This window comes from Mus caroli, chromosome 17, assembly GCF_900094665.2.
Source record: "Mus caroli chromosome 17, CAROLI_EIJ_v1.1, whole genome shotgun sequence".
Taxonomy (NCBI): domain Eukaryota; kingdom Metazoa; phylum Chordata; class Mammalia; order Rodentia; family Muridae; genus Mus; species Mus caroli.
This window is the reverse complement of record NC_034586.1, coordinates 13,361,882-13,375,519: the sequence shown is the minus strand read 5'-3', so window position 1 is coordinate 13,375,519 and position 13,638 is coordinate 13,361,882. Positions and strand designations below refer to the sequence as shown.

Sequence of the window (13,638 nt, the reverse complement as noted above, 5' to 3'; positions counted from 1 at the left end):
GGGGGGGGGGAAGACTACTATCCTTTGAGCTATGCAACTGTCTGATCCCTTTTGTTATAGCATTTGGTCTATCTGTTGCCCCCATGATACAAGTGTTGTCACGTGTGACTCTCAGTGTAGCTACAACCAAATTTATAAAGTTTATACTGTATCTGGCATCTGAGGTACTTGCTCCAAAGAGAATGAGCCCAGAATGGAACTCCTGTTTCCACTACCAATGGCAGTGAATAGGTGTTATACCCTAACGAGAGAGAGAGAGAGAGAGAGAGAGAGAGAGAGAGAGAGAGCATTTGATGGCATTCAGGTTCTTTGATCTAGGCTATTCTTACTATAGTAAAATGAAATCTCATAGTACTTTTAATTTGCAATTTCCTGATGGCTAAGGATTTTGAAATTTCAATTAAATGTATTTCAGCCATTAGTAATTCATCCTTTCAGAAACCTCTGTCTTTTCTATTGCCTGTTTATCATTGTGTGTTGTTGTTGTTGTTTAGGGTTTTTTAATATATATTTTAGATAATATCCCTCTGTCAGATGTACCATCGACCAGCCTTGGCTTGGAAAGTGGTTCTGAGAGAGGGAATGTCTGGGAGCTACAAAATCGTGGACTCATGCTGACAACCTGTGTTCTGCTTGACACAGCTTGTCCAGTCTGCTTCTCTGTCTGTTCTGCTTTCTCAATGGAGATCTGTCTTTATTTTGCTTTCTTGCTATTCTAAGAGATTTCTCTGTCCATGTCCTGCGCACACGCGTGAGTGTGTGTGGCGTGTGTGTGGCGTGTGTGTGTGTGTGTTTCTCCAAGAAATTCTCTTTTTATCCTAAAAAATTCTGTGGATAGCTCATCTCCTGCAGAACATAGGTGCATTCTTTTATTTTACATTTCAATCCAGTCATTCATTCCAGATTTTCCTTTTGATTATTTTATGAATTAGCATCCCATGACCCCAGACCTTTGATTCTTAGGCGGCAGTAAATATACATTTTTTTTAATATTACAAAAAATTCAGATCAGTTTTCCATTTATAAGAACAGATGATAAATTAGCTGAGTGGGACTCTGTCCTGAAATTCATATTTCTATCACACCTTGGCCTGGACTTGCTGTGTCCCAGGCTGACCTTGAACATAGAAATCCGCCTGCCTTTGTATCTTTCTGACAAGCTGGCTTATTGATGCAGCTGCCTTTGTTAGCTTAGATTCATGAAACCCCTCATCATTCATACTGCATCCCTGTTTGGTGTAGTTAAGAAGTTATAGATTTTCAAACTCATGTGTTTAGAGCTCTTTTTCATTCAAGGGCCGTCTTGAAGGTCCCAGTGTTTATCATTTTGCTGAGACATGTCCACACCCTCAACTCCTGGACTGGTGCTGTTTGTAATTATCATGGAGTCATTAACATTAACAGGGAGGGCATTCTGCAAAGGAATGTGAAATGTATACATTATTATACAAACAAGCCATAACCCACAGCAGCCATCCACACTCCACAGTCATGGAAGAGGATCATGCCAGGGCCCTGTCTCAGGGGCAGGAAGCAGGGCACTCTGTTCCCACCAGGGCTACTACGGGCTAAAGACCTATTTTAAAAAGTTCTTTTCTATGCCAATTAGTTCACCTGTATTCTTTGCCTTTTTCTATATCAGATTCAGGGCACCACACCTAATATTATGGTTCTTGATCCATTTGGAGCTGAATTGTGTGTAGAGTGAGAATAAGAATTAAGCTCTTTTTTCTTCTATAAATAGCTATCAAGTTTAACCAGCATCATTTCTTGAAGATAGCATCTGTTGCCGTGTGTACTATTGGACTTTTCATTAAAAATTAATGTAAGTGTCTGAAAATCACTGAAGGAAGACCCCAGACACAGTGGTATGCAAAAACAAAGAACATTTATTCTACAGAAACAACCAGCATGCAGGGGTTAACTGTTCTTTGAGATGGGGACTTCTCATAGGAAACCAGGGGGAATTCCCTAGAAGGACTGGGTAATCTTAAGTTTTATTAGTGGATTTGAGGGGGTCATAGGTGATTTATAGTCTGTATTCCTATGTCATAAGCATTTAACCATAGGATGAGATTGGGCTGCCCAGCACAGATGACCCATTCTGAGATAAGATATCTCTCCATTTTTGTGATTATGCCCAGGCTGTTCTTTTGTAGGGGGGTTTATGATCTTGTTCTGGATTTTATGGTCTCTCCCTGGAGCTTTTTTTTAAAAATCAGGCCTGGTCCTTACATGGAGACAAATGAGGTCCTTAAAAAGAGAAAAATGGGATTTATGTTGTGCTTTCAACATAATGCTTTTTGGAGTGTGGACTTATATCTGGATTCTCAATCCTATTTCAGTGATCAATGAGTTTGCATGTAGGCCAATGTCATAATGTTTTTATTGGATGTATAGATCTATAGCATAGCTGTATAGTGCTAAAAGGTGCTATTCACACTATGAGAAGAGAAAAGGAATTACCAGTCTTACCCATTTGTCCTATTTGTGAACACTGAGAGCTGCAATAACAACCATCCTGGCAAGACATACCCACTGATACAATAGTGGCATAAATATCATGGAAGTAATCAACCACATTCTCATTGGATTTAAGGCCCACTCCACACATCAAAACTCCTATCTGCCACCATTATTAGAGGCATTAACCTATATTTATGGAGCTCAGGTGCCCTAGGACAGAACCTTCTACTCCTATTCTGCTAAATAGACATAGTGTTAACAAGCTATCAGTGACTATCAATGTATATACAGATTAGCACATCCCTCAACTCCCATCAGAGAAACCTTTATTTTATGTCCTGGAGATAATAAGGAACACAGAGACCCACAGTTGGTTAAGGTATAGAGAACAAGAGACTAATGAATGCTCAACCCTAAATGGAAAATGTATATCACACACAACCCTCCCGAGGTTCAAGGGTTATCACAAGGGTGTGAGCAATGCCTGTGCAAACTCAAACCAGCTCGAATCCCAGTATGGAAAGGAGAATTGAGTTTGAGTACCTAGCTGAGAATCTATTGAAAATTGGAAGCTTATGGGTATTCTATTTTTTTTTTTTTGGCAGGGGGAGGGGGTAAAGGTATAGCCTCTGGTAGATCAACCATACTACACTGGAAGGTAACACATCAGAAATTATGCAGGAAGCACAAATTGTACTGGATGGGTTTTACCAAAAAAGAAAAAAAAATGAGTATACAAATCTGGGAAGGCAGGGAAGTGGGAGTGAATCTGGCAAGAGTTAGATGAAGAGATTAATATGATTAAAATACATTTTATGAAATTTTCAAAGAACTAATAAAAATTGAAAACAAAATTTTAAAAGAAAAAGCTTCAGAGAAAATATCTGATTTGCAACCAACTAACACAGATGTGTAAATAACTGTGAAAGCCTGTTTTTGGTTGGTTGGTTGTTTTTTTTTTTTTTTTCCTATGTTTGTTTGGTTTTTTGTTTTTGAAAAGATCTCATGCACTCTAAACCAAGGATGATCTTTAAATCCTGTGTGCATGTGTATATATGAATACATATACTTGAGCATGAGTGTGTATGTGTTTGCCTATGCTTGTGTTTGTGTGTGTAGATGCATCTGGATGTTAGAAGTTAATAGCAGATATATTCCTCTATTACCCTCCCCCTTATTTTGAGAATGAGCTTCTCAGTGAATCCAGAGAATACCAACTTACTAAACCAGATGTCCAATGCATTCTGGTGTTCTACTGGTTTCTGGAATTCCTTAGTTCTGGCATCATAGGTATGCACTACTGTTCTCATCTTTTAACTAGATTCTAGATATCTAAAGTCAGGTCCTCATACTTCCATAGTAAGCACTTTACTGAGTGAGTCATCTCTCCTGCCTGCAAAATAGAATTACAAATACCTATCACCACACCTGTTTTGTGTGGTGCTGAGGACTGAATTCAGAGTTTCCTGCCTATCAGGCAAGCAAGCTACTAATAGAACTATATCCTCAGCCTGATACTACTAAACTGTTAGCCCAGAGTGATTTGCATCTCTGGGTCTTCCCTAACCCAGAGTAAATAGCATCAGAATTGAATCAAATGGTAGGACTCACAGAAAGTATCAACCAAGAACTAGGGGATTGCATAGTACAAGAGAAACCTCCATACATCTACTATATATATTCACAAGAGCTATAAATAAATACATTTTTCCCTATAGACCCCATTCCAGAGGATAAGAAAACAGTCACTAAGGTGAAAAGTACAATGAAAAAGGAAGCTCGGGTTATTATGAACTTGGGAGTGTGAGGAACCTATGATTGAGGGGACTGTACAGTACCTTATTTCCAAGAGGCTCTGTCTTAACCTCTAGTTGTGATGACACAGTTAAACCACATCCCGTGCATTTTGAAAATCAGAAGGAACATTGATTTCCTGTTACTCAAGTAACCCCAAGCCTACTTCCCCCCTATTTTTCCTCAGTTCTACTCAAAAATCCCAGAAGATTGAGACACATTCCACTAATGACCACAACCCAGAGAAACCATAGAGTTAGACCAGGACCCAATAGTCTGTGTCAGAAATATATATCTCTAGAGCATGTAATTAAAAAGTCAAGAACAGCTGAGGGTAGCGGGAAGTAACAGACTCCTGGAACTCAGGACTTCATCTCTCTGAGCTTTCATCTTCTGGTTTGTAAAATGAATGATTTACCTGTAGGTTAGTCTGTAATTTTCTTAATTAATGATTGACATGGGAGGACACCACAAACTGTGGGTAGTACCATCCCTGGGCAGTGAGTATTTTGTCATCTAACAGGCAAGTTGTTGGTCTGGAAAAACAGCTTAGTGGTTAAGAGCATTTGATTGCTCTTGCAGAGGACATGGGTTTGGTTTCCTGGGCCAACATGGTGATTCACAAACATCTATTACTCCAGTTCTGGGAGATACAGTGACTCCTCTGGCTTCTGCAGGTACCAGGCCCATGCCTGTGGTGTGTACACATACAAGCAGACAAAACACTAATATACATAAAATAAAATGAATACATTTTTAGAGGAAGCAATGGCAAGCTGATCAAGCCATGGGAAGCCGGCAAGCTAGTAAGAAGAGGCATTCCTTTAAGGTCTCTGCCTCACTTTCTGCCTCCAGATTCCTTCATTGAGTTCCTGCCCTGAATTACTTCACTTTGTGGTGAACTACAATTTCTAAAATGAAAGTCATTGTGTTTATCATAGCAGTAGAAACCAATGAGACAATGAATTTACTGAAAATCCTTCAGAGACAAGATTACATACTACAAAAACAAAAATCATTGTTCTATAAGATGAGGGAGTAAATTGTCACTATATCAGTTACTGTGGATGTGCCTGACAGACATGAAGTTATGAAAGATACCATGAGCAAAAATAGAAACCCTAGGTAAAGTTCCACCTATATAAGGCTGAAAAATAAGGCAGCTAGGGGCCTACAAGATGGCTCAGTAGGGAAGGGTGGTTGCAGCCAAGTTTTCTGTCTTGAGTTCAATCCAGAAACCCACATGGTGAAAAGACACAACTGACTCCTGCAAGCTCTTCTCTGACTTCTACACACACATTATGATTTATACACACACACACACACACACACAAAATAAATGTGAATAAAAGGAGACAAATAATGCATGCTCTGTAGCCTTTATTTTTATTTTTTGTTTTAAAGGTTATATGGATATTTCTCTTTTAATTTTTGGTATTTACGGTATTTAGTTATGGTATTTTGTATCAGTTTTTTCCTTATTGATTTATGGTGGAGACGATATAGAGAACAGAAACCAGGCCCTTATACATGATGAACAAATGCCCTACTTCTTAGAATGAACCAGACCCCCAGACCCTCACTGTGGATTCTAGGCAGAAGTTCTACCCCCAAGCTACCTTAGCTCCTCACTGGAAGATTCTAGGTAGGAGCTCTACCTTTGAGTCATGCCCAGTCCTTTACTCAGTAAATCTAGGCATTTTTTTTTTTCTGCTGGTGAGTTACATTTTTGCATCACTTCTTATATCTCCACTTTGCAAATAATTGATTAACTAGTCTTTGGTGACAGGGTCTCTGTATGTAGTGCCAGCTGTCTTGGCAATCACTATGTAGACCAAGCTATCCTTGAACTTGGAGATCCTCTTGCCTTTACCAGCTAAGTGCTTGGATTAAAGGTATGTACCACCACACCAGGCTCCATTGGTTTTTAATATTTTTTTTAGGTAGGATCTCACTAAATTGCTCAGGATAGCCTTGAACTCAACTGTTGCTAAACCCAGGCTGGATAGAATTTCATAGCCTGTAGCCTAAGAATCCTCAGGCACCTAATATGTCAAGTATATATATGACAATGTTTACACTTACAGTGCAGATTGAGAGAGGGCTCAAGAATGTTTTCTTTCCTTATTCAGTGTTGGTTACATAGACCTATTAACACAGACACATTAACCATGGGAAGATTTGTCAAGAAATGGTCTGTGCTAAGTACAATATTTTCTGCATATATTATACTACATTTTTTTTACTGAAAATAAAGAGAAGGGAGGGACAGACAGGACAAAGATGAAGAGAGGATGGGGGAGGGAGAAAAAAGAGAAATAACCAAAGAGAGGAAGAGAGTATTTCCTGGCATGTAAGAAATGAAAGATGACTTTTAAAGTGTTTAGCAGCTGAGCGGGGTGGAACAGGAAAACCAGTGAAAATTCATGTCTGGGACCCAAGATGCTTTATCAGGTAAACACTGTTGTTACCAAGTCCAGTGACCTGAGTTCTATTCCAAGAATTCCTGAAAGAAAAGAACTAATTTCTTTAAGTTGTCCTCTGTGTCACCGTGTGGACACATTGTTTAACACTATGAAGTCTCAAAACACAAATAAATGAATAGGTATTAAAATAATTTCCAATCTTTTCCTACCCCCTCCTTCATCTGAAAATCTAGAGGCACAGAAGGGAGGCTGGGAAGCCACCAACTCTAAGGATAGGAACCTCTGAACACAAAGCATTTCTGTGTCAGGGAACTAAGGGATCAGAACTGCAACTAGGGTAGAGATGAAACCTCTGACAAATTCATCTATTGCCCTATTATTTCCATTGGAAGTGGGTGGCCTGCTTACTTTCCATATCACATAATAGGCAGAGGCATTGATTTCTGAAAATCAGAAATGAAAAGTTCCCCAATTTCTTTTTCTTCCACATAAACAGGGTTCCCTCCCCAATCAGGTATTTGAGATGGTTAGAGCAGGCTGGAATGACATCATTGCTCTAATTTCAAGAATTTTATGGTTTTCCTCTCTGCCTCCAATTTGTCCTTCCAAAATTAGTAAAACTTTTGAAGTATAGTATACATAACAATGTTGCACCTATATTCAATGAGATAAATGAAATAAAGCAGACACAAGACATCTATACCAAACCCTTCAGGCTCAGTGAACATTGTAGAAGAGCAGGGGCAAAAAGAATGTTAGAGCTGGAAAAGGAGAAATGCTATGAAATACGACCTTCTGGATGTGCTATGGTTGCTGCCCATAAGAACTCACAGGAAACAGCCATGCTTACATATAGAAGAACTGCAGAAAATCAAGCCAATTAAAAATTCCAGTATAGATTAGGAATAGGCTCCTGAGGCCACACCAAGGCAGAGAAGCTATTGGCAGTCAACGGCTATAGGGGAAGGTGGAGTCACTTTTCTTTCTCCTTATTTTTAAAGATCTATTTTATTCTATGTATATGAGTATTTTCTGCACATACTTCTGTGCACTAAGTGCATGCCTGGTACCCACAGAGGTCAGAAAATGGCATAAAATTCCCTGCATCTTGACTTACAGATGATTGTGAGTGGCCATGCTACTGAAAATCAAACCCAGATTTTTTGGCAGAGTAACCAGTGCTCTTAACTGTGAGCCATTTCTCCTGCCCTGTGCTATGTTTTATTTGTTGTTTGATACTGTAACATAATTGTTGGCAATAGGATTAGAAAATTTACTGTTGAATCTACAGATAATATTAAGTTGGTGGAGTGCTTACTTAGATCCAAAAAACCCTGAGTTCTATCCCCAGCACCAAATAAACCAGACATGGTGAGGTATGCCCAGCACTCAGGACACAGAGGTAAGAAATTAGTTCAAGATCATCTTCAGCTTCCTAGAAAGTGCTAGCCCAGCCTGATCTGCGTAAGAAACTCTCTCAAATGAAGGAAGAAAGAAAAGGAGAAGAAGAGAAGAGTGGGATGGAGGGAAGGAGAAGAGAAGAAAAGGGAAAAGAGAAACTTCATAAATTTCTAAGAAATTCCCTTTCTCCCTTCCTCCTCATCCCTCCCTTCCTCCAGCCACACCCCTCTCCCAGCTGCATGAAACTTCTTGGCATTTCCAACATCTCTCCAAAATTCATGAGAATGTCACCTGTTTGCATACTGGGTCATTGAAAATATAATTATTTAAGTTATTCATATCAGACCAGGGTAGAGCTATAATCCAGTATGACTGGAATCTTTGTGTAAAGGGAAATCTGGACACACAGACACACACACAGAGAGGGGGGGGACAGCACATACTGAAAAAGGCAGAGAGATAGGAAACATTGTGAAAGACTGTCAACAAATCAGTAGCAGCTGAGTTACGGGGTTATGGACTTGGAACAGATCTTCTCTCACAGTCCTGCTAAATCCTTGATCTTGAATTTATAGCTTACAGAACTGTGCAGTAGCAATATTCTGTTGTCTCATCAGTCTTCGTTACCATGGAAGCTGTAACAAATGAATATGCTTGGCTCACAAATTCGTCACAGCTCAGCCTGTCTTCTAGTCACTTTCTCAGCTTTACTGGCAATTATGACCAACCCTACAGACAGGATGAGCTCATCTAAGAGTCCTTAACTTTATTCTGTCTACAAATTGGACCACTGTCCTCAAATTCTGGGCACTGAAACTTACAGCTAGCTTGGGGAGCCCATCAGCTGGCTTATTACATATGGATCTCATTGTGCAATCTCTGATGTAATCGTTGTTCCAAGAGAAAAGAGAGAGAAACTAAGGCTAAGGGACTGAAGGAGCTGAAGGAATTTGCAGCCCCATAGGAGGAACAATATGAACTAACCAGTACCCCCCAGAGCTTCCAGGAACTAAACTACCAATCAAAGAGTACACATAGAGCGAGTGACACATGGCTCCAGCAGCATATGTAGTGGAGAAGAGGCCATAGGTCCTGTGAAGGCTCAATGCCCCAATGTAGGGGAATGCCAGGACAGGGAAGCGGGAGTGGGTGGTCTGGTGAGCAGGGGAAGGGGGGTTGGGATATGGGGTTTTCAGAGGGGAAACCAGGAAAGGGGATAACATTTGAAGTATAAAATAAAGAAAATATCTAATAATAATAGAAAAGAATGTCACTTATGCGAATTCAGTATTGGAGGAGGTATTCTAGTTTTATCCTCACCACCCAAATAGTCCCCATTTCTGTTCTCATGTCATTTATTCCATTACCCTATTTCTTTTCTCTCCCTTTCCTGAGCAACCTTTTCCTAGCTCCAAGAACTGGACTTCTGAATCTCACTGAATATAATAGAGTCTTGGTTTCCTTTTGTGTAAAACGGGCATTAAATGTTTACCTCACAGGGTTTTCTGGAAGACACTAAACGAGAAATCATATATAAATTGATAGATTGGATTGTGCTGTCTTATGTCAGGACACATTTTCCCTAGTCATGTGATCTCAAAATTTTATAGCACATAAAATGTTCTAAAGTTCCAAGATCACAGCCCCTTTGTTAGGGACTCAAGAAAGCTGGAATGGTGGTCACAGCCAGGAAGAAAGAGAGAGGAATGAAGACTACTTCACTTGCTGTCCAGGCTCTGCAGGACCACTTGAACCTTGAGAAATCCTGGCCATGTTGGAGCAGTCTGTAAGGTTGAAGCACTTGGGGCTAACCACTTTGGAGCCATCTAGGATGCAGATATTCAGGCTTGTTAGAAATCCCATCAGAAGCACCTAGGACTTACTAGCTTGGAGCAGCTTGCAGTCTGTAGTTGATTGAAAATCTGCTGAAATAGATATAGATTAGGGACAAAAGGTTAAGTTGACATTTGAGTATCAGAAAAATATCAACAATTAGCAAGGGGAAAAGGGGAGTCAAGCACATTTGTTCCTGGAATACACAAGGACACATAATGAAAATAAAAAGTGAATATTTAACAAGATTTTGAATTGTATATGCCCTTCCCTATGGCAAATGGAAGTGGGGGTTGTGAGCCATTTAGAGAAAGAGAAAATGACTTTTATGGGACATGAATAGTCCAATAGTAGACAGTGCTGAGGAAGAATATTTCTATGATCTTCCTGTGAGGCTTGTCCCTCAATCTCTTCTATGATGACAGTTTAAATTTTGGGGGGTGGCATGGAGTTGATGAAATAACCAAGTGAGGTTGTGGGCAACTCTGTTCCTTTCTTGTAGAGCCTGGCAGACAAGGAAAGCTGGAATAAAAGGCCTTTGCCTACCCTTGCTGCTGTTCAGACACTGTTGATATGGAAAGTGATACTTTTGTGTGACATGTTAAGCCTCAGCACTAGCCAAAAAAACAAAAAAACAAAAAAAACCATGGCAACACGATTTCCTTTTCTCTCTCACGCTGGGATGTCATCACAGTGGCTTTGACCACTTCCCTATATGTAACTAAAGCATTTGACACAAAGGAGGTCTCTAGGCCTCTGACCTAGAATCTTCCATTTGTCCCATCCCATGCAGCCCTTAATGAGTCAATTTTCTACGTTGCAGACTTTTTGGCTAGTTCCCCCAAAACATTAACATTCCAAACTTCCCACTGAGAAATCTCCTCTAGTAGCCCTGGGAAGAGTAATCTCCTTACCCCACAATCTAAAAATGAGAATGATCAGTCCAGGAACTGAGGCTGCCCACATACATCAACATAGTGACTGGATCTCATGGTCTAAAATAGATAAAAATGAGTGTCAAGACTGGCCCAAGACAACCAGTCTTGGAATCGACAGTGACTTGGAACACAAGCTTCTTCCAGTTTCTACCAGGCTGACCTTTCAGAGCTGATATTCTCAAAGAAGACAGTCTTGTCTCTACTCCCATCCCATCACATCCATCAGCTACCCAGTGACTGCTGGTTCAGTTGTGATGCTATAGTTTAAATCTAAAATGTCTTCCCTTGTCTTCTAGCTGGTGCTGCTATTTTGGAAAGTTGCCAGCCTGTTTTCAGCCTTTAGGAGATTAGGAATTGTGATGGTGTTGATTGCCAACTTCACAGGATATGTTTTACTTAGGAGATAAACTTCCAAGCACTCCTGCAAGAGATTATTTAGATTAGCAGTTATCTTGGTTAGGTCAGTTGAAGTAGGAAGTTAGGTTATCTTGCATGGCACCATTCTGTGGGCTGTGGTCCCAGATGAGAAACTGAACTGAACATCAGAATTCATCTCCCTTTGCCTCCTAACTATAAGTGCAATACAATTGACACCTCAAGCTCCTGCTACCATAACATCCCATCTATGACGGACTGTACTTTGGAACTATGATCAAGATAACATTTCTTCCTCCATTAAATTGTGTTTTCCCAGAATATTCCATCAACCTAAAATAGCTAACATAGGCCTAGTGGGTGTGGATAGGTTACTAGAGCAAACAGTTGGAGATTTTATACAGGCCCTGCTCCATTTTAGATGTCCTTCCCTCTTTTCCAAACACTTTACCCCTGAGCTGTTATGAACTTAACTGCTCTGACATGTCTTCCCCACTGTGATGGACTGAAGCCTTTGAAGACCTTGAGCAAAAGTAAGTCTTCCCTTGAGTTATTTCTGTCTGACATTGTGGTCACAGCAAGGTAAAAGCAATTTCCACAAATGGATGTCGCCACTTCATGTCTTCTGTTCTGGGAAGGTTCTTCCTTAAGGGTTATGCTGTGAAATATGACTTGAAATAATCTCATTTTATAGGTAAAGAAAGAGGTGTTTGGGGGAATGAGCCTTTCAAGTAGCATGCAAGCAATTATGATATAATCAGGGTTTGTGTCTAAAACCCATAGTATGAAACCTAAGGAACACACTGGCAATAGGTCTAATTTCATTTCTGCTGATGTGACAAACACCATGACCAAAAGCTACTTTGAGGGAGAAAGAGTGTATTTGACTTAAAAATCCAGGTCATAGGCAAACCCTGTGGGAATTCATGGCAAGAACTTGAAGGCAAGAGTCCTAGCAATTCCACACAGCACTACCTACAACTGAAAAACTCACTTAACAACTAAAGAAGTATGGCAAGAACTATCGAGGATTCTACTTGCTGGCAGGTTCACACGCAGCTAGCTTTCATATGTAGACCACAATCACATGCCTAGGGAATGGTGCCTCCTACAGTGGGATCACTGGGCCAACATGGTGAAAAGAGAGAAATAACTACTGCAAATTGTCTTCTGACTTCCAACTGTGTGTTGTGGCATGTATATACAAATCCTTTACATACAAAAATTTTAAAACAAACAGTAAAAATATTTTTAAAAAAAAAATGTGCCAGGGTTTCCATACTTTCTAGTATAAAGACCTTCCTCCTTTAAGCCTGAAGTATAAACCCTAGTTTTCCTCCCACAAACATGAAGGTTCAAGCTCTAGTCCTGTTTCCATGGATTCAAAGCTTCAGAACACAGCCCTCTTGTCTCAGACCTAGGGGTCCAGATCCCTACCCTTCCCCCTCAGATCCAGGAGTCTAGAACCCATGCTCTACCCTCAGACCCAAGAATCTAGGTTCCATCTACGCCCTCTCAGACTCAAGTATCCTCCAGCCTCTCAGGCTCCAGCCTCCTCCCTCATATTTAGATCCAGACCCAGCCCTCCCTCTTTCAGATTCAAATATCCAGGTCCCAGCCTTCTTCCTCAGATCATGAATCCAGGTCCTATCCCCTCTTCTCTCACCGCATGTCCCAGCCTCCTACCATAAAAAGAGACCTAATTCAGAACACATATTTGGTCACCTGGCTCAACTAGCCCACATCCTTGCTGCATCTTTCTGGCTGGGGTATTACATTTCTTGGGCCTCAGTTCTTTGCTTGTTTAAGCAGGGACAGAGAACTATGAAAACATTTACTGGCTTCTTTCTTACCTCTTGTTTTTTCTTTTTTCCTCCAGTGAAAAGGATAGAAGTGGTAGAACCCCCTGGAGAGTATCTAAGCACTGGGGTGTCTGTGTGGGATTGCTACCTTCTAGAGACATGAAGCAAACTACTTCCATTGGGTGGTTTCCCAGTAGAAAAGGAATCTTAAAGGTCTAGGTATTTCCTGGAATTTGCTGTGTGTGGGAGGAATAGCTCAGTGAAGACCCATTGGCAGCATTAGGATCCAAGCCCTCCCAGTTCCTGGAAGTCAGGAGCAGAGGAGAAGAATGCTTGTGTGTCTGGGATCTGTGCCCATCCTAGGGACTCCTTGCCTCAAGTCCCACCTCTCCCAGCCCCGACATTCACTCCCACTGTTGGGAGTTCCTTACCATATCTTGCCCAACTGAGTGGCTGTCAGCCACAAAGCTGTAGGGTGTGGGCCTTCCAGCTGCTGGGCCCTCTTCCTCCTCTCATCTCCTCCTTTCACCCAGTTTCCTTCTTTCCTTTTGCTGTTTGCTGTGATCTCTCCTCCCCCATTCTTTTCTCTTCCTTTTCTTCTGC

At 40.7% G+C, this 13,638-nt stretch overlaps 1 long non-coding RNA gene across 1 annotated transcript; it reads right to left on the bottom strand.

The window, feature by feature from the left end:
* Positions 1 to 9,305: 9,305 nt before the first annotated feature.
* Positions 9,306 to 13,638, bottom strand: LOC115029746. The gene is made up of 4 exons (XR_003835305.1): positions 13,467 to 13,638; positions 11,019 to 11,279; positions 10,835 to 10,915; positions 9,306 to 10,009 (listed from the first exon to the last, which is right to left on the bottom strand). It is a non-coding gene; the product is annotated as an uncharacterized LOC115029746 (long non-coding RNA).